Raw genomic sequence first — 21,364 nt, forward strand, 5'->3', positions numbered from 1 at the left:
GAGTTGATTGGAAGAAACACACAACACTAAATGTGGAGAAAAAGAGGCACAGCACACCAACATCAAAACCTCATCCCAACTGTAAAGTATGGTGGTGGGGGCATCATGGTTTGGGGCTGCTTTGCTGCGTCAGGTCCTGGACAGATTTCTATCATTGAAGGAAAAATGAATTCCCAAGTTTATCAAGACATTTTGCAGGAGAACTTAAGGCCATCTGTCCACCAGCTGAAGCTCAACAGAAGATAGGTGTTGCAACAGGACAACGACCCAAAGCATAGAAGTAAATCAACAACAGAATGGCTTAAACAGAAGAAAATACGCCTTCTGGAGTGGCCCAGTCAGAGTCCTGACCTCAACCCGATTGAGATCCTGTGGCATGACCTCAAGAAAGAGATTCACACCAGACATCCCAAGAATATTGCTGAACTGAAACAGTTCTGTAAAGAGGAATGGTCAAAAATTACTCCTGACCGTTGTGCACGTCTGATCTGCAACTACAGGAAACGTTTGGTTGAAGTTATTGCTGCCAAAGGAGGTTCAACCAGTTATTAAATCCAAGGGTTCACATAATTTTTCCACTTGCACTGTGAATGTTTACATGGTGTTTTCAATAAAAACATGGTAACATTTAATTCTTTGTGTGTTATTAGTTTAGAGGATAACTGTCGTATTTTTTATTTTTTTTGGAGTATTGGATTGTGGTGATTAATATCTCCTTGATGGCCCTATTTCAACTTTTCACTGTGTATTAAATTACCCCTTAATTCCACGTTTTGTTCCCTGTACTGTCTATTTTTACCTGTGCTTAAAATAGGGTTGCTAGGCATGGTCCGTCTATCTGTTGATAGACGGAGTACGCAGAAGCAGACTGCGTGCAAGGTCACAGTACTGACAGCCAGGGACTGTAAGTAAATGATTAAAGCCAGCTGATAACAGTGCCTGGGTTGTGTGCACTTCTCCCTGTCCCTGCGCTTGGCAGACGCTCCCTCACTCAGCAGAGCTGGAGAATGCAGAGTTGAAGCAGCGCCGACCAGGGAAGGGAGATCTGCTATCTGCTCAGTGTATAAATGAAAGCAACATGTGGTACATGTGTGTTTGTGCTGCAGGAGATTAACCCTTTAGGGGGGAGGGCTCTGGTTACTGACACTTTTGGGGAGCTATTGTTACTGGCTAGTGAGGGCAGACGGGATTAGCCTCAGGGTGAGCGCAGTGGCGGCCATCTTAACTAATAGTGAAATTGCAGTTTTATGCAGACTGGTTGCTAAGGGCTGAATCTTATTAAATATGGGGTGTGTCAGTCTAATAGTAACTGATTCTGAAATATCATGTTATTAGTAACTACATATATGAAAATTGAAATTAGGGTCTAAATGTGACAGTTATCCTTTAAGCAGACTGTGATTGTCTATTGTTGTGACTTAGATGAAGATCAGATCACATTTTATGACCAATTTGTGCAGAAATCCATATTATTCCAAAGGGTTCACATACTTTTTCTTGCAACTGTATATAATGGGGGAGATCTATCAAAACTGGTGAAAAGGAAAACTGGCTTAGTTTCCCATAGCAACCAATCAGATTGATTAGGTGGAATCTGATTGGTTGCTATGGGCAACTAAGCCAATTTTTCTTTATGCCAGTTTTGATAACTCTCCCCCAAAATCTCTTGTAACCTATATGGGCTCTGTATGTTTTATATTAAATCATCTAATCTGAACACATTTTGTGCATCTACTATTACTTTATTGTGTTCAAGAGCCTCTGTCAGCATGATCAACCCTATTAAACCATATTGCCTGGTAGGGTTGATCATGCTGATGAAACCAATATCTTTCTTTTCTCTGTAGCTTGCAGCATTGTGGAGATATTATTACTTTTATCTTTATATAAATTAGGCAGTTTGAGCACTGAGGGGCCGGCATAGCTCTTGGAGCACCACTACTGCTACACCCCTCAGTATTAAGTACACTCTCTCCTCCCCTTTGATTGACAGGGCTAGACAGCCCTGTCTAATAGTGGTGCCTGTGCTGTGGCTCGCTAATAATCATAGGTGGTCCAGCTTAATATGTTATACCCAGTCATTGGTGTCGGTGTCTTATAGCAAAATCAAGCATTCCCCCAGGAATGCATGATTTTCCTAATGAGCTGTGGCCAATATGTAGGTATTCATTCAAAACAAGGTCTAATATGTAGGCATTCAAGAGAGTGAGCCGGTTCTTAAAGGGTCAGTGCCAGGGGCGGACTGGGAACTTAAAGTGGTCCCATGTTGTATGTGGGTCCAAATTGACAAAAGGCGGGGATAACACAAGTAGGTAGGGCCAGCAACACCATAGCACAGCACAAAATGCCACTCCACGAGAACCAAAAACCACAGTGAAGCATAAAAGACTGCCCCAGCAGAACCAAGTACCTCCCCAGAAGCTGCTCTTCTGTTGTGGCCAGCACCACCTGCCTCATTCTGTCCCTTTCATCCTTCTCCAGTTGTCTTTAATTAAGATATGAAGCAAGGGGCTCTGAGGGGATGAGAGTCATCCCTACCTTCAGCATGCTGCCCGGTCTTTCAGCACTACCAAACATACAGAATAATACAGCTCAACATACCTATTACATTCAGTGATGTTTCCTCTGATGTAGATGTTATCTTTTCTCATCTTCTCCTACAAGGATGGCTTCTTTTAGCAATGTCTCGACATACAGTTCCCTATAGTGTCCCCCCAGTAGTAATAATGCCCCTAATGACCCCCAATAAGGCCTGCAGTAATAATGCCCCTATTGTGAAAAAATTCCAGTGCTACCAACCTATCCTCATGATGACGAGAGGGAAGAGAAGTTTAAAGCCACAAGGAAAGCTGGATTTCTTCTTTGGCCAAGAACGGGGCAAAGATGGCGCCAGCCAAAGGAATGAGTGCGCCGGCGCGGGATATCGGCAGCATAACAAGTTAGTACAAAGGCGGTCAGAGGGAAAGGATGGGCGGGCAGAGGGTAGGAAGGGGCGGGGGGATGCAATGAGAAGGCTGAGCAAGCAGGGCACCTAAGAGAGTAACGCCGCCCTGGGCACTTGCGAGCTCTCATTTGCATATCTTTTAAAGATCGTTTTTGAGGGTTCTATAAGTCCAGGATTGATGCCAGAGGTAACGTTTTTATTAACTGCAAGCATGCTAGGGAGCTGTGGGAAGGGTTAAAAAAGTGAAATGCTGGTGACAAACTCCCTTTAACACCCAGACAGCTCCCCGCGGCAAATTACATCAGGCAGGGTCGCAGTGGAACAGGGAAGGGGAAACGCCGCTGGTCTGAGCTCATTACAAGCGGGAACCAGAGCGCAGGACTCCCCCAGGCAGGAGCCTTCCGAGGAGGAGAATGGCGATGAACTGCGCCTTAGTCAGAAGGACTCCACTACCATAGGCATGCGCACAGGGTGTGCCTGGGCACACCCTAATCAAGCCTGCTGGCCAGCGAATACTAATGAAGCGCTTCCATTTTGGAAGGAGGACCAGGAAGCAGTGAACGTTATGTACTTACAGCTTCCTGATCCTCAGCTGTCGGCTGTGCAGGGCTGCACACAGCGTGAGGCGCTTTGTGACATCACGCTGTGTGCGCAAGTTCAGAGCACAGCCGACAGCAGGAGAAAGAGGATCGCGGGCGGCGAGGAGCGTCGTCGTCCAGGAGCAGAGAGGTAAGTGGTTTTTTATTTTATAAAAAATTAGGCTGCTGAGGGCATAATGGAGGCTAATGAGAGGCATAATGGGGGCTAATGAGGCACAATTGGGGCTAATGAGAGGCATAATGGGGCTAATGAGAGGCATAAGGGCTGATAATGGGGGCTAATGAGGCATAATGGCTGATAATGGGGGCTAATGAGGCATAAGGGCTGATGATGGGGCTATGAGGCATAAGGGCTGATGATGGGGGCCAATGAGAGGCATAATGGGGGCTAAAAATGCAATAGGCTGTGCACGCCTATGTCCACTACGCTAACAGAGGTACTGCAAAAGTTCCCCACTAATGATAAACCAGCGACAAGTATTCTTTTAAAATATATGCTAATAGCATTTAATCACTCTATGTCAACACATCTATCCCAGCTAATTGTACCGAACCAATCATCTGTTGCCGAATTGGGGAACAGGGTACAACATGTGGAAGTCAAGATGGGGGAGTTTGCGGCTTCCCACAATAACCTTATAGACTCTCATGACCTCCTGACTGAGGAGATGGCAAAACTTTGAGCAAAAGTGGCTGACCTGGAGGATCGGTTCCGCAGAAATAACTTTAAACTGCGAGGGGTGCCAGGGCGTATTCCACCTGCGGGCCTCCAAGATTACATACAAGGGCTAATTAAACTGCTCTTACCAACATGTACCGAGCAAGACTTAATCATAGATAGAGCCCACAGGATAACTAAGCCAAAACACCTGTCTGAGGACGTCCCAAGGGACGTATTGGCTAGAATCTACTTCTACCACATTAAGGAGGGTGTCCTGACCAATGCTAGGAAACTGGAAACCTTACCGGCATCTTATCAGACAATCAAATTGTTTGCCGACCTCTCAGTGGCTACTTTACAACTACGCCGCAATCTGGCCCCGATAATTTCCACCCTGAGAGCACACTCCATTGCCTATCGCTGGGGTTTCCCAATTAAGCTTCTAGTCCATAAGAATGGCTCCTTCGTGGTGATCCGATCAGTGGATGAAGGAAAGGCGGTGCTGGCCTCATGGAACATTGATGTGGAGGATTCTCAAATCTGCAAGACTCCCCCACGCATTACAGATTACAACGAGTGACACCGGGTGGATAGCAGACGCAAGAAGAAGAATCGTTGAAGGGTTCAATAACTCTAGCTACCTGTACACTACTAGAGCGGATGAGTTTCCCCTCCCTCGGTGTGCATGACTGAACTTCCCCCGCAAGTACAAAAGGGGCATTTTCACAAGCCTCTTGTTCTTTTCCACATCTACCCCTTTCTTTGGGTAGAGCGTTTCTGTTTTTTATGTTTTTCATGTTTTCTTCTCCGGTTTACCTTTTGTATCTAATGTTTGATCGAGCCTTGTCTATACAAAAATGTATGTCCATGTACTGCCTTGCAAAGAAGGGTACACCCCCTTCCACCTCAGACGAGAGCTTATCTGTTACAGCAATACTTCTATCACCATGGTGCTGAAAATAGGTTCTCTAAATGTACGCAGCCTTAATAGCCCTTACAAGCGTTGGATGATGTGGAAGGAGGCCCTCTCACTTAAATGTGATATCTTTTGTGCCCAAGAGACACATATTATTGCTACAGAAGCCGAAAGTTATACACGTTGGTAGGGATTTATTCCCCAAATGTGAGACCACAACACTTTCTAAATAGACTACTCAACAAGGTGCAGTCAGTGTGGAAAGGTAGGATCATCATATGCGGGGACTTCAATATGGTCCCAGACCCCTCCCAAGACTCCTCCACCTCAGCTAGGAATAGCCCAAAACTTTTTAACACAATCTTTATATGACGTTTGGCAAATTCACCACGCTTCCGAAAGAGACTACTCTAACTATTCGCCCGCCCACCACTCCTATTCACGCATTGACCTGATCCTAGTGGATAGAGAGACCCTTTCAGCTGCAGTAAATTCCAGTATAGGCCAGATTACCTGGTCGGATCATGTGCCCGTAGCACTAGACGTCACTGAGCAATTTACAACTCTAAAGAGTATGTATTGGCCAATACATTATACCAGGCTGAGGTGACCCAAGCCCTGGAAGAATACTTCCAGTTTAATGCCGGCTCAGTGTCAAACCCGGCAGTAGTCTGGGTGGCTCATAAGGTCTTCATCCGGGGAATCCTCATTAAAATAGGGCACAGGGATAAAAAAAACTCAGGAAGAGGTTCCAAGCGGACCTACTCTCAAATCCAAATCACTGAATCTCTAAATGAAGCCTCTCCATCATCGGAGCTTTCAGAAAAGCTGAGATCCCTTAGACTGCAGCTTAGGGAAAGTTTTCTACATAAATATGAACTTTCACTGAAGAAAGTAAAAGCTATGTATTACTCTCAAGCCAATAAGGCTGGCAGCTTACTAGCGAAGAGAATTAAATCCAAAGCCCTAAAATCACGCATTGCGTATCTTTGGGACCCCTCTAAAACCCAGTATCATCCCAAGAGATAGAGGATTTTCTAGAGTCCCTAGCACTACCATCCCTTGATAAACAGCAACAAGATTCATTATGTGACCCCATAAGCCTGGAGGAGATCACTCGAATAATAACTCAGCTGCCTCACCATAAAAGTACTGGCCCAGACGGTCTCTCCAACTCATATTATAAAATTTTCTCAAAAGTTTTAACCCCTCACCTCCACGCATCCCTGTCTCGCCCCATGACAGAGGGGAGAATGCCCAGCGAAATGCTAGAGGCAGTCTTTTTAACTTTGCCAAAATCAGGGAAAGAACCATCGGTCCCCCAAAAATTCCGACCAATCTCCCTATTGAATACAGACCTCAAGATTTACGCGAAACTACTTGCGAATAGACTAGCAAAAATCATACCATCCCTAGTGGCCCCTGACCAAATGGGATTCGTACAGCGTCGGTAGATCACAGATAATTCTAGAAGAGTATTAAACTTAATAGACTTCGTCAACCGGGATGCCTCAGTGTTTGTTACTCTGGACGCTGAGAAGGCATTTGACCGCGTTAATTGGTCTTTTGTCTTCTCGGTGCTCCACAAGATGGGATTCCCGGAACACACGGTAACGGCGATAAAAGCGCTGTACACCGGACCGTCTGCCCGAGTCCTGGCCAATGGGGTTTTGTCTGACCCGTTTATCTTGTCCAACGGCACCAGGCAGGGGTATCTTCTATCACCTCTCATATTTATACTATCACTTGAACGTTTAGCTCAAGCAATTCGCCAGACATCTGAAATAGAAGGGGTACACATTGTACGCGGATGATATCATCCTTACCTAAACCAGCCTCGCTTCGTCCTTGGAATCAGTGATGAGAATTATTCACTCATATGGGACTCTCTCATACTACAAGGTTAATGAGGGTAAATCTCAGGCCCTTCCCTTATGGCTTTCGAGTAGATCCTTGGCACACTTAAAGAAACAATTCCCCTTAGATTGGCAGGAGTCTGAAGTGTAATACTTGGGATTTAAAGTAACCGCTACTCCCCAGAGTTTATATAAAGCTAATTTCCCTCCTAACCTTCAGGCACTGCAAGCAGAGCTAGACAATATGGCTAAGACTGAAATGTCAAGGATGGGACGCATTGCTGCTTTCCAACAGCATACGCTCCTGAAGCTGTTGTACTTATTTAGGACCATACCCATACCGATCCCTTCTTCCTTTTTTAACGCAACCAATAGGATGTTAAAGGGAACCTGTCACCAGGATTTTGTGTATAGAGCTGAGGACATAGGTTGCTAGATGGCCACTAGCACATCCGCAATACCCAGTCCCCATAGCTCTGTGTGCTTTTATTGTGTAAAAAAACTATTTGATACATATGCAAATTAACCCGAGATGAGTCCTGTCCCTGAGTCCAGCGTGAAGGAGCCCAGCACCGCCCCGCATCCTCAGAATCTCCTCCTTGCTCCCCGACGTCAGAAAGCTAGAGCGCCGCAATCTCGCGATGCGTCATAGTGTTCCTTCCCTGTGCTGGCATCAGCCTCAGGGAAGGAATTGCGCATACGCTAGCTCGCGCATCGCGAGATTACGGCACTCTAGCTTTCTGATGTCGGGGAGCAAGGAGAAGATTCTGAGGATGCGGGGCGGTGCTGGGCTCCTTCACGCTAGACTCATCTCAGTGACAAGACTCATCTCAGGTTAATTTGCATATGTATCAAATCGTTTTTTTTACATAATAAAAGCACACAGAGCTATGGGGACTGGGTATTGCGGATGTGCTAGCGGCCATCTAGCAACCCATGTCCTCAGCTCTATACACAAAATCCCGGTGACAGGTTACCTTTAAACAAATTTGTTTGGAACAAAGGCAGACCACAGATAGCTAAAAGCATTATGTGTAAATATAAAAGGAATGGTGGTCTGAGTCTACCCAATATTTTTGATTACTATTTAGCCTCAAGAATAAACCAACTGAGGGACTGGTGGGTGGGTGATACAGGCAAACACTGGGTACACTTTGAGCAGTCACAAGCCCCAGTGCGGAACATGCAGGCACTTCTCATGGCCTCTATGCACAACGGTTTTTCTTGTCTCATCCCGCCTACTTCATATCGACCTCTGTGCCCTATGGAAGACCTATCATGAAAGAGGTAAAGGCACAACAGTTTCTATGGCCCACCTTACACCGAACGAATCCCTACAATGCATTGTCCCGGACCTGTCTTTGAAGTCCTGGAGGGACAGAGGAATCAGTAAAGTGGGTGACTTGCTGACTCACTCCTCCTTACAGTCCTTTGAAGAAATACAAAGGACATATAATATTCTACACCAAGAATTCTACAAATACCTAAGAATTAGGCATCTTTTGACAGATAACCCCTCATTCAAAACTAAGGGGAACCTGCAACTCCTAACACAATGGTCCCTGACAGGTGCTGTTCAATCAGGGATCAAACCAATCTACTCATATTTGGACGATAAAGAGTCCTTTACCAAAACGACCCCTTTTTTAGCGTAGGAAGCAGACCTGAAACAGAATTTCTCCCCAGCTCAATGATCCACGGCAATCAGATTTGCAGAATCCAACCTTAAATGTACATCAAACTTTGAATCTTACATGAAAACAGTGCTCAGGTGGTATTTCACCCCAATGAGACTTAGTGCAATATTTCCAGGTTCGTCTTGCATTTGCTGGAGGGGATGTGGTAGCAAAGGGTCATTTGTTCATATACTATGGGAATGTTCTCAGATATCTGCATTGTGGTCCCAGGTGTTTAATGCTGTTTCTGATGCGGCTGGATGTCAGATAGCCCCAGACCCTGCCCTGGCTCTATTGCTGATTGATCTCATAAAAATACCTTACAGATTTAGGACAATCCCGATGCACTTATTCCTCGCCACCGAGCTTGCAATCACAACAAAGTGGAAAAGCACAACTACCCCTGATTATCAGGAGATAGTGAGAGCTTTAGAAGTAACCAGATTGTACGAACAAATGTTAGCTCACAAAAATTTTACAATCAGCATGTATGAAAGGGATTGGTCATCCTGGAGCTGTCTGTATCCAACATCAACCACTGAGTCAGGCTCTGAAGGCAGGGATTCTCGGGAGGTGGTGAGGGACATGACAGAGCCAACGGACTCCATAATAACAGTTTAGTTTTATACATATCACAGATTATTAAGGATTTGTTGATGGCACTGCTCTATATGTTTTTGTTTCTTCCTGTTTATTTCTTTTTGTTTATTATGCTGAAAAAATAAATAAAAGGAGAATATTGCTCAGATGTAATCCTCTCAATTCGGGACTCGAATGATACCATATGCTTATTGTACATGTCCATGTGACAGAGCATATACTCTAATAAAAAACTATTGATCATAAATTGTCCCCTATAGTAGACCCAGTAGTCGAAGAAAGGGAAAAAAAATATTCCCCATTCGGGAGGGAACTTGTGGCCACAGGCCAGGAACATAAGTACCTGATGCTCCTAGTATTAATTAATGCTAAGACTGGCAGATTGATCTGTACCCGACCGGTGGCCATGATGAGGACTTGCATGTCATCACCTTCACTCCCAACGAGATGACATCATGTGCTTCCAGCCCAGGAAAGAGGACCATGGAGCGGTGAGTAAAGCCATAACCACTACACTCACTGCTCCCTGGGCTTCCCGTACTAATTAGCACTTCCACAATGTACACCAATGCCTCATCCAGCATGGAGGCAGGGCAGAATGCTGGATGCAGAGTGCGATCACATTTGTATTTTCCGTTTGTATATGTATTTTGCCATAGTGATGTGCACCTACATACAGGTTGTGCTGACTCAATCCCCCACATTTTTTCTTTGTAGTATATATTGGAGGCGTGGCGATCTCCTTGGAGTCATGCACACCTGACCAGTCAATCTGTCCTGGAGGCTGGTTTTAAAGTCAGTATAAAACTGAGTCTGCTTTTATAGAACCTACCAGTAGCCATTTGGCTCCAGGAGAAGTATATGGTGGGCTCAGCGTGCATGTTGGTACTTGCATCCCTGGATCTGATGAAAGCTGTAATGGCACCGGACGGGGTTAAAAGCAGAGTGTGCTTGGCGTGCACGCTGACCTGCATTCCCTGGACTTTGTGTGGCTGTCATGGCCCATAAACAGGTAGGAACTAGTGTTAGGGACCACTCAATAGAGGCGACCTTGACGTGGTGAGTGGCTTATTACGCTTTGGCCAAAATGTACACCAATGCCTCATCCAGCATGGAGGCAGGGCAGAATGCTGGATGCAGAGTGCGATCACATTTGTATTTTCCGTTTGTATATGTATTTCGCCATAGTGATGTGCACCTACATACAGGTTGTGCTGACTCAATCCCCCACATTTTTTCTTTGTAGTATATATTGGAGGCGTGGCGATCTCCTTGGAGTCATGCACACCTGACCAGTCAATCTGTCCTGGAGGCTGGTTTTAAAGTCAGTATAAAACTTAGTCTGCTTATATAGAACCTACCAGTAGCCATTTGGCTCCAGGAGAAGTATATGGTGGGCTCAGCGTGCATGTTGGTACTTGCATCCCTGGATCCGATGAAAGCTGTAATGGCACCGGACGGGGTTAAAAGCAGAGTGTGCTTGGCGTGCACGCTGACCTGCATTCCCTGGACTTTGTGTGGCTGTCATGGCCCATAAACAGGTAGGAACTAGTGTTAGGGACCACTCAATAGAGGCGACCTTGACGTGGTGAGTGGCTTATTACGCTTTGGCCAAAATGTACACCAATGCCTCATCCAGCATGGAGGCAGGGCAGAATGCTGGATGCAGAGTGCGATCACATTTGTATTTTCCGTTTGTAAAAGGAGAATATTGCTCAGATGTAATCCTCTCAATTCGGGACTCGAATGATACCATATGCTTATTGTACATGTCCATGTGACAGAGCATATACTCTAATAAAAAACTATTGATCATAAATTGTCCCCTATAGTAGACCCAGTAGTCGAAGAAAGGAAAAAAAAAATATTCTCCATTCGGGAGGGAACTTGTGGCCACAGGCCAGGAACATAAGTACCTGATGCTCCTAGTATTAATTAATGCTAAGACTGGCAGATTGATCTGTACCCGATCGGCGGCCATGATGAAGACTTGCATGTCATCACCTGCACTCCCAACGAGATGACATCATGTGCTTCCAGCCCAGGAAAGAGGACCATGGAGCGGTGAGTAAAGCCATAACCACTACACTCACTGCTCCCTGGGCTTCCCGTACTAATTAGCACTTCCACAATGGAAGCTCACATTAGTTAAAAGTAGAACTTTCTTTTATTTATAATAATCTTTATATTACACCAACATATTTGCAGCAGAATCATACATTACATAGCAACAAACATGTCAACAATTAAAACAAGAAGAATGAAGGCCCTGCTCACAACAGCTTACAATCTATGATGACGAGATGGCAGTGGCGTCTCTAGCTTTCAAATTTTGGGGGGGCACACTGGGGGCCAGTACAAAAGTATGGGGGGCAGCTATAACAACGATACATTTATACAAGTACGCTTAGAAATGCTGCGATACTTTACCCAATACCTAAAACCGCAACAGGGAAGAAAAGTCCTGCTATCTGTGGATGACACTTTTATAGAGAGGGGGATCTGTGGATGACACTGCTATGGGGGGGATCTGTGGATGCCACATACCGTATATAGCATCTTATGCTATATGTGTGATCCACAGATCCACCCTATGACAGTATTATCCCCATTTCCCCCTCCATAACAGTGTCATCCACAGATCTCCCTCCCTATAACAGTGTCATCCACAGATTCCCCTCCCTATAACAGTGTCATCCACAGATCTCCCTCCCCGCCTCTCACAGGAGTGTACATTTGACATTTCTAAACTGTAATCCATATCCTGCAGTAACTTTAACTTTAAATCAGGATTAAGCGGCCGCTCATCTCTACTAGTACCTTAACCTTACACCACTCAGCTAGCTTCGGTAACAGGGCCAGGCTACAGCCAACAGGTACTGCCTGTTAGTTGTTATCGAGCGAGTGCTGATTTCTGCAGGTCAGAGCATACAGATTACAGTTTAGAAGAAATGTACACTCCTGTGAGCGGTCCAGACCAGTGGCGGATCCAAAGCCTGGTCTCGGGAGGGGCACTTCCAGATTATTTTCTGTCCGCCGCCACAGAACAAGGGTTGTTATAGAACAGACTACACAGTGTAGAGGTATACTGTACATTCTGTGGCACAGTGTAGAGGTATACTGTGTGGCACAGTGTAGATGTATACTGTACATTGTGGGGCACAGTGTAGAGGTATACTGTATATTGTGTGGCACAGTATAGCGGTATACTGTATATTGTGTGGCACAGTGTATGCTATATGTCTATAACATAAACATATTTCACATGAAAACTTACTGTTACTTGGCTTGGCCCTTGGGGATCTCGGACACCACTTCAACACTTGGCTGGGGGGCTGATGTTGTGTTTTTATCCTAATGAGAGAGAGAAGGATTTGGAGAAGGGGCTGAGGGGTCACAGAGCAGGGAGAGGCTGGTGCTGCTACTAGGGGGAAAAAGGGTCATACCATGGGGGAGTAATAAAGCCCACCATAATGCCCCCCAGTAGAAATAATTCTCCTTATAATGTGACAATGCAAAAAATACCCCCTTATGCCCCCAGTTGAGCTAATGTCCCCCATAATGTGATAGTATAAAATATCCCTATATAGTGCCCCCAGTAAATGCCCCCATAGTGCTCCTCTCCCCCTTCCTCCTAGTGCCCCCCATAATGTACCAGTATAAAATGCCCCATATATCGTGCTCCAGTAGATGCCCTCAGTGTCCCCCATAATTTGCAAGTATAAAATACCCCTTCTTAGTGTCCCCGTAGATGACTCCATAGTACTCCTCTCCCCCCTTCCCCATAGTACCCACCATGTGTCCCAGTATAAAATGCTACTGTACAGAGCCCCCCATATAAAATACCCCTTCTTTGTGGCCTCAGTAGATGCCCCTATAGTGCCCACCAATAATGTGCCAGTAATAAGTGCCCTCAATAACGTGCCACTGCCAGTAATAAATGCCCCCATCACGTGCCAGTAATAAGTGCCCCCATCACGTGCCAGTAACAAGAGCCCCCCAATGTGCCAGTAATAAGTGCCCCCATCACGTGCCAGTAACAAGAGCCCCCCAATGTGCCAGTAATAAGCCCCCCATCACGTGCCAGTAATAAACCCCCTTCACGTGCCAGTAATAAGCCTGCCATCACGTGCGAGTAATAAGCCCCCATCACGTGCCAGTAATAAGACCCCCATCACGTGCCAGTAATAAGACCCCCATCACGTGCCAGTAATAAGCCCCCATCACGTGCCAGTAATAAGCCCCCATCACGTGCCAGTAATAAGCCCCCATCACGTGCCAGTAATAAGCCCCCCATCATGTGCCAGTAATAAGCCCCCCCATTACGTGCCAGTAATAAGCCCCCCCATTACGTGCCAGTAATAAGCCCCCCCATTACGTGCCAGTAATAAGCCCCCCCATTTTGTGCCAGTAATAAGCCCCCCATTTTGTGCCAGTAATAAGCCCCCCCATTACGTGCCAGTAATAAGCCCCCCATTACGTGCCAGTAATAAGCCCCCCATCACGTGCCAGTAATAAGCCCCCCATTACGTGCCAGTAATAAGCCCCCCACCCATCATGTGCCAGTATTAAGCCCCCCCATCATGTGCCAGTATTAAGCCCCCCCATCATGTGCCAGTAACACTATTGTAAAAAAAAATAAAAAAAATTATACTTACCTCAGTGTCAGCGATGCGATGCAGGCCTCTTCCGGCCTGTGTCCCACGCTGTATGGCTCAGGCGGCGCGATGACGTCATCATGCCGCCTGCGCCGGCCTCTGATAGACTGCCGGCCTAGTGCCTGCAGCCTATCAGAGGAAGGGACACGCCTCTCCCTCCCCTGCACCTCCGCAGCACAGGCAGATTACTATGGAGATGAGCACAATGGAAGCGCTCATCTCCCTGTGCCCGGCGGCGGCTCACTTGGGGGGGGGGGGGGCATTTTAGTTGGGGGGGGCACATGGGGGGGCACAGCGTGATGTAGGGGGGGCCGTGGCCCCCTCTGACCCCCCCCTGGCGACGCCACTGCGAGATGGGGCGACACAAATGGTAGAAAGTGCTCGTTTTGTACAAAGAGGTTTTTGTTTGAGAGAGAAAAGGAGTTTTGTTTAAGAGAAGTCTTGAAGACGGGAGTGAGAGGTTCGGATTATGGTGGATGACAGTTATAAATAATTGGCCACACAAAGAGCACAGGTAGGGTGGTAGACAGAAATAAGGGAGGAGATGTAGGGAGGTGCAGCACTGTGGAGAGCTTTGTGGGAGAGAATGAGCAGTTTAAATTGAATCCTGTGCTGTATGGGAAAACAGTGCAATGACTGGCACAAGGTGGAGACATCAGAGTAGCGGTTAGACAGAAAAATGAGCCTGGGTGCTGCATTAACCTCCTCAGGACCGCCGTACGCAGGATTGCGTCTTTGCGGCGGCCCTGCTCTTCTGGGTGGACGCGCCGGCGCGTCCTCTCGCGAGGCGCGAGATTTCCTGTGAACGCGCGCACACAGGCGCGCGCGTTCACAGGAACGGAAGGTAAGAGAGTGGATCTCCAGCCTGCCAGCGGCGATCGTTCGCTGGCAGGCTGGAGATGTGTTTTTTTTAACCCCTAACAGGTATATTAGACGCTGTTTTGATAACAGCGTCTAATATACCTGCTACCTGGTCCTCTGGTGGTCCCCTTTGTTTGGATCGACCACCAGAGGACACAGGTAGCTCAGTAAATATGTTGCACCAAGCACCACTACACTACACCCCCCCCTGTCACTTATTAACCCCTTATTCACCCTTGATCACCCCTGATCACCCCATATAGACTCCCTGATCACCCCCCTGTCATTGATTACCCCCCTGTCATTGATCAACCCCCTGTAAAGCTCCATTCAGATGTCCGCATGATTTTTACGGATCCACTGATAGATGGATCGGATCCGCAAAACGCATACGGACGTCTGAATGAAGCCTTACAGGGGCGTGATCAATGACTGTGGTTATCACCCCATATAGACTCCCTGATCACCCCCCTGTCATTGATTACACCCCTGTCATTGATCAACCCCCTGTAAAGCTCCATTCAGACGTCCGCATGATTTTTACAGATCCACTGATAGATGGATCGGATCCGCAAAACACATACATGCGTCTCCCTGGAGCCTTCCAGGGGGGGTGATCACCCCATATAGACTCCCTGATCACCCCCCTGTCATTGATCACCCCCCCTGTCATGCTGCATTCAGATGTCCGTATGATTTTTACGGATCCACGGATACATGGATCGGATCCGCAAAACACATACGGACATCTGAATGGAGCCTTACAGGGGGGTGATCAATGACAGGGGGGTGATCACCCCATATTGACTCTCTGATCACCCCCCTGTCATTGATCACCCCCCTGTCATTGATCACCCCCCTGTAAGGCTCCATTCAGACATTTTTTTGGCCCAAGTTAGCGGAAATTATATATTTTTTTCTTACAAAGTCTCATATTCCACTAACTTGTGTCAAAAAATAAAATCTCACATGAACGGAATCCAAATGCGTAAAATTTTTTAGACATTTATATTCCAGACTTCTTCTCACGCTTTAGGGCCCCTAGAATGCCAGGGCAGTATAAATACCCCACATGTGACCCCATTTCGGAAAGAAGACACCCCAAGGTATTCCGTGAGGGGCATATTGAGTCCATGAAAGATTGAAATTTTTGTCCCAAATTAGCGGAAAGGGAGACTTTGTGAGAAAAAAAAAAATATATCAATTTCTGCTAACTTGTGCCAAAAAAAATAAAATTCTATGAACTCGCCATGCCCCTCATTGAATACATTTGGGTGTCTTCTTTCCAAAATGGGGTCACATGTGGGGTATTTATACTGCCCTGGCATTCTAGGGGTCCTAAAGCGTGAGAAGAAGTCTGGGATCCAAATGTCTAAAAATGCCCTCATAAAATGAATGTGGGCCCCTTTGCGCATCTAGGCTGCAAAAAAGTGTCACACATGTGGTATCGCCGTACTCAGGAGAAGTTGGGGAATGTGTTTTGGGGTGTCATTTTACATATACCCATGCTGGGTGAGATAAATATCTTGGTCAAATGCCAACTTTGTATAAAAAAATGGGAAAAGTTGTCTTTTGCCGAGATATTTCTTTCACTCAGCATGGGTATATGTAAAAAGACACCCCAAAACACATTCCCCAACGTCTCCTGAATACGGAGATACCAGATGTGTGACACTTTTTTGCAGCCTAGGTGGGCAAAGGGGCCCACATTCCAAAGAGCACCTTTGGGTATATGTAAAAAGACACCCCAAAACACATTCGTGATGGGCTTAGTGAGTTCATAGAACTTTTTATTTTTTGTCACAAGTTAGTGGAATATGATACTTTGTATGAAAAAAAAAAAAAAAATCATCATTTTCCGCTAACTTGTGACAAAAAATAAAAAGTTCATTTGTGGGGTGTTTGTACTGTCTGGGCATTGTAGAACCTCAGGAAACATGACAGGTGCTCAGAAAGTCAGAGCTGCTTCAAAAAGCGGAAATTCACATTTTTGTACCATAGTTTGTAAACGCTATAACTTTTACCCAAACCATTTTTTTTTTACCCAAACATTTTTTTTTTATCAAAGACATGTAGAACAATAAATTTAGAGCAAAATTTATATATGGATCTCGTTTTTTTTGCAAAATTTTACAACTGAAAGTGAAAAATGTCATTTTTTTGCAAAAAAATCGTTAAATTTCGATTAATAACAAAAAAAGTAAAAATGTCAGCAGCAATGAAATACCACCAAATGAAAGCTCTATTAGTGAGAAGAAAAGGAGGTAAAATTCATTTGGGTGGTAAGTTGCATGACCGAGCAATAAACGGTGAAAGTAGTGTAGGTCAGAAGTGTAAAAAGTGGCCTGGTCTTTCAGGGTGTTTAAGCACTGGGGGCTGAGGTGGTTAAGGACAGATTGGCTTTCAGAAGGACAAAAAATGCTACACGCAACATTTTTTGTCCGACGGAAAATGGCATATATGTCGGAAAGCGGCCAGATCACTGCTGGATCCAATTACAGTGAATGGGGTCAACGGAACCGACTGCCAGCCTAATCCAGACAGGCAGTCACAATGAGAGCTTTTGTTTTTTCAACAGTAAGAAAGGGGCGGATTCGAGAGATGTTTTTGAGGTGCAGGCGGCATGACCGGGCAAGCAGTTAAATATGGAGGGTGAAGAATAGATCAGTGTGAAACTCTGGATTAATCTCTGGATGAAGTTCACATTTGCACTGGTTGTTTCTAACTGTTTGTTTATGAAAATACTGTAAAGTTAGACACACTAAACATAGAACTCCAGGAACTGCAACACAGGCCCCCATCTCATATATAGCAACCTCTCTCTACTACTCTTGTAACGTGCTTCTACAAGACTTCTCTTGTTCCTCTAATCTCCTTTAAAGTTTTGTACTTCATGTATCTGACACTTTCCAATCCTCAAAAGAATCAATCTAAGTCAAAGAATATCTCTTCTGAAAAACATATAACCTGGCCTAAAAGTTTCCCTTATCAAGTTTTCCACCTCCTCCAATTGACAAGCCTAGAGCTACTTCTTTCTTGACCTCTTGTGTCTGTTCCCTATTTTAAATTAATGTTATAATGGGTTAAATTGCGCTATATAAAAGAAATAATGTATGCAGAGTGTACTTTAACTTTGCTTGTACTATTCACAGCTATCTGTTGTGAATAGCAATTACACCGGCATTCTAGTACACTCTGAGCAGGCACTTTGGCTAAATGCACGGGGGGGTCCTGTGACACCCCCGTGTCGACGATCGCCGCAGACCGCAGGTCAATTCAGACCTACGGTTTGCGGCTTTTTATGGTGCGGCGGCGGGCGCAGGTGCCATCGGGTCCTCGTGAGGCTGTAGGGGGGACCTGATGGCATGAAGGCAGCGCGATGCCTTCCTGAGGCATCGGCGCTGCCTTCCTGTGACGAGCCTGTCAGATCCAGCCTCCTGGATCTCACAGGCCGGAAGCTGTATGAGTAATACTCACTGTATTACTCATACAGCCAATGCATTCCAATACAGAAGTATTGGAATGCATTGTAAAGGATTAGACCCCCAAAAGTTGAAGTCCCAAAGTGAAAAAAATAAAGTTTCAGGTAAAAATAAACAAAAACGTCATTTTCCCCAAATAAAGTAAATAAAATTGACATATTAGGTATCGCCGCGTCCGTATCGACCGGCTTTATAAAAATATCACATGACCTAACCCCTCAGATAAACACCGTAAAAAATAAAAAATAAAAACTGTGCTAAATAAACAATTTTTTTGTCACCTTACATCACAAAAAGTGGAATAGCAAGCAATCAAAAAGTCATATGCACCCCAAAATAGTGCCAACCAAACAGTCATCTCATCCCGCAAAAAATGATACCCTATAATAAGAAAAAACTATGGCTCTCAGACTATGGAGACACTAAAACACGATTATTTTTTTGTTTCAAAAATTATATTATTGTGTAAAACTTACATAAATAAAAAAAGTATACATATTAGGTATCGCCGCGTCCAGGACAACCTGGTCTATAGGAATACCACATGATCTAACCTGTCAGATGAATGTTGTAAATAACAAAAAATAAAAACTGTGCCAAAACAGCTATTTCTTGTTACCTTGCCTCACGAAAAGTGTAATATAGAGCAACCAAAAATCATATGTACCCTAAAATAGTACCAACAAACTGCCACCCTATGCCGTAGTTTCTAAAATGGGGTCACTTTTTGGAGTTTCTATTCTAGGGGTGCATCAGGGGGGCTTCAAATGGGACATGGTGTCAAAAAAACAGTCCAGCAAAATCTGCCTTCCAAAAACCGTATGGCATTCCTTTCCTTCTGCGCCCTGCCGTGTACCCGTACAGCGGTTGACGACCACATATGGGGTGTTTCTGTAAACTACAGAACGAGAGCCATAAATATTGAGTTTTGTTTGGCTGTTAACCCTTGCTTTGTAACTGGAAAAAAATTATTAAAATGGAAAATCTGCCAAAAAAGTGAAATTTTGAAATTGTATCTCTATATTCCATTAATTCTTGTGGAACACCTAAAGGGTTAACAAAGTTTGTAAAATCAGTTTTGAAGACCTTGAGGGGTGTAGTTTCTAGAATGGGGTAATTTTTGGGTGGTTTCTATTATGTAAGCCTCACAAAGTGACTTCAGACCTGAACTGGTCCTTGAAAAGTGGGTTTTTGAAAATTTCTGAAAAGTTTCAAGATTTGCTTCTAAACTTCTAAGCCCTGTAACATCTCCAAAAAATAAAATGTCAATCCTAAAATGATCCAAACATGAAGTAGACATATGAGAATGTAAAGTAATAACTATTTTTTTTAGGTATTACTATGTATTATAGAAGTAGAGAAATTGAAACTTGGAAATTTGCAAATTGTTCCCAATTTTTGACAAATTTGGTATTTTTTTTATAAATAAAAATGAATTTTTTTTACTCCATTTTACCAGTGTCATGAAGTACAATATGTGACGAAAATACAATCTCAGAATGGCCTGGCTAAGTCAAAGTGTTTTAAAGTTATTCACACATAAAGTGACACTGGTCAGATTTTCAAAAAATGGCCTGGTCCTTAAGGTGAAAATGAACCCGGTCCCTAAGGGGTTAAAAATTGTTATTAATATTGTGTAATACATTTTTTTACTTTCATAGGAGTTTAGAAAAGTTTAATATATTTTATATCACTCTAAGGCCTTTATTTATCAAAACTAGTGATAAGCAGGGTGTTCTAGTGGTGATAGTTAATCAGTTCTCACCTCTCCTGTCTTTATACTACAGTATAATCAGTGATAATCAGGTTGTTTTAGTAGTGATAAATGATCAGTTCTCACCTCTAATATGTTCTCTCCTGTCCCTTATACTAGAAAGTGATAACCTGTCCTTATACTATAAACAGCGATAAACAGGGTGGTATAGTGGTGATGGATAATTCAGTTCTCACCTCTCCTGTGTTCTCTCCTGTCTTTATACTATAGTCCGTGACAAGCAGGGTGTTCTAGCGGTGATAAATAATCAGTTTTCACCTCTCCTATGTTCTCTCATGTCTTTATACTATAAACAGTGATAAGCAGGGTGTTCTGGTGGTGCTAGATGATCAGTTCTCACCTCTCCTGTGTTCTCTTCTGTCATTTATACTAGAAAGTGATAACCTGTCCTTATACTATAAACAGTGATAAGCAGGGTGGTATAGTGGTGATAATCAGTTCTCACCTCTCCTGTGTTCTCTCCTTTCTTTATACTATACTCAGTGATAAGCTGGGTGTTGTAGTAGTGATAAATATTCAGTTCTCACCTCTCCTGTGTTCTCCCATGTCTTTATACTATGATAAATACAGAAAGAAGACCTTGTGTGGCCATATGCCAAGACTTTAAATACTGTCCCAATAAATATTACCTTACGTCCTACCAGCAGCACAGACGGGATTAATTGCCCCCTGTGGACTGGTAGGACTGGCGGAATTTTTAATGAGCCCAAGAACCAATAACAAAGTTCCCACTCCCTCAAAAGGAGGGAACTACCCCCCAGCCACCGTGTTTTTTTCTGTCCTTTTGGACAGGTGGACTGGCGTGTATCTCCCCCCTTTTTTTCTTTTGGGGAGAGCAAAGAATGGGGGGATATGGTTTCCTCATATATCTTTCCCCTCGTATTTAATTATCTTTAGGGCTTCTTTGTGCGATTGCCCTTTTTTTCTATCCCCCCCCACCCCCCTCCTATCTGGTTGCGAAGGGTGCCTTCTCTAGCAGGTTTTCTTTGGTCTAACCTGCTTTACTTTTGCCTCCAGGGGATCTCCGGCTGTTTACGGTCCCCTCGTCGCTCTTTTTGTTGCGAGGAGCCGCCCGCCGCTGCCTTCCCTGGATGACGTCACCAAGGACGTCACTTCCGTGTGTCTCCTCCTCTACTACTAGTAAGGGGGGGGGGATTAGATAGACTTTATATTTAGTGTTTAGGCAGGGATATTATTAAATCCCCTGTTTTAGTGGGGAATGACATCCCCATTGGGAAAAAAAAAAAAAAGAGGGAAGCTAGGCAGCTGCATTAACAGTGGTTTCATCGGCCTGTAATAGCCCTCGGTTGCCTTTACTCAGTCTCTGGTTGCGCAGC

The 21,364-nt window shown here is 44.7% G+C and overlaps 1 protein-coding gene across 1 annotated transcript in view; it reads left to right on the top strand.

Moving 5' to 3' along the window:
- LOC121004097 (gastrula zinc finger protein XlCGF26.1-like) overlaps window positions 1-21,364 on the top strand; it is a 705,032-nt gene that overhangs the window by 338,306 nt on the left and 345,362 nt on the right. The window lies entirely within an intron of this gene.

Source organism: Bufo bufo, chromosome 6 (assembly GCF_905171765.1).
Source record: "Bufo bufo chromosome 6, aBufBuf1.1, whole genome shotgun sequence".
NCBI lineage: Eukaryota > Metazoa > Chordata > Amphibia > Anura > Bufonidae > Bufo > Bufo bufo.